General features: G+C 24.9%; 1 protein-coding gene across 4 annotated transcripts in view; it reads left to right on the forward strand.

Moving 5' to 3' along the window:
- LOC107675060 (ralBP1-associated Eps domain-containing protein 1-like) overlaps positions 1-454 on the forward strand; it is a 17,759-nt gene that overhangs the window by 14,528 nt on the left and 2,777 nt on the right. The window lies entirely within an intron of this gene.

Genomic DNA, 454 nt, shown 5'->3' on the forward strand with positions numbered 1-454 from the left:
CAAAAAAAAAAAAAAGCTATCTATATATGCACTAAATATATATGCACTACCTTTCAAAAGTTTGAGATTGTTTTTTTAAATGTTTTTAAAGAAGTCTCTAATGCTCACCAAGGCTGCATTTATTTGATAGAAAATATTATTACAATTTAAAATAATTATTTTCTATTTTAATATATAGTAAAATGTCATTTTTTCCTGTGATGAAAATGCTGAATTTTCAGCAGCCATTACTCCAATCTTCAGTGTCACATGATCCTTCAGAAATCATTCTAATATGCTGATTTGGTGCTCAAGAAGCATTTATTATTATTATCAGTAATAAAAACAAAACAGTTGTGTTGCTTAATATTTTTGTGGAAATTATAAAATAAAGTATAAAGGTTTTTACTGTCACTTTTGCTGGAAAAAAAGTATTCATTTGTTTCTTTCTTTCAAAAAAAAAAAAAAGGTCACT

The sequence above is a fragment of the Sinocyclocheilus anshuiensis genome, unplaced genomic scaffold, assembly GCF_001515605.1.
Source record: "Sinocyclocheilus anshuiensis isolate Anshui unplaced genomic scaffold, SAMN03320099.WGS_v1.1 scaffold776, whole genome shotgun sequence".
NCBI lineage: Eukaryota > Metazoa > Chordata > Actinopteri > Cypriniformes > Cyprinidae > Sinocyclocheilus > Sinocyclocheilus anshuiensis.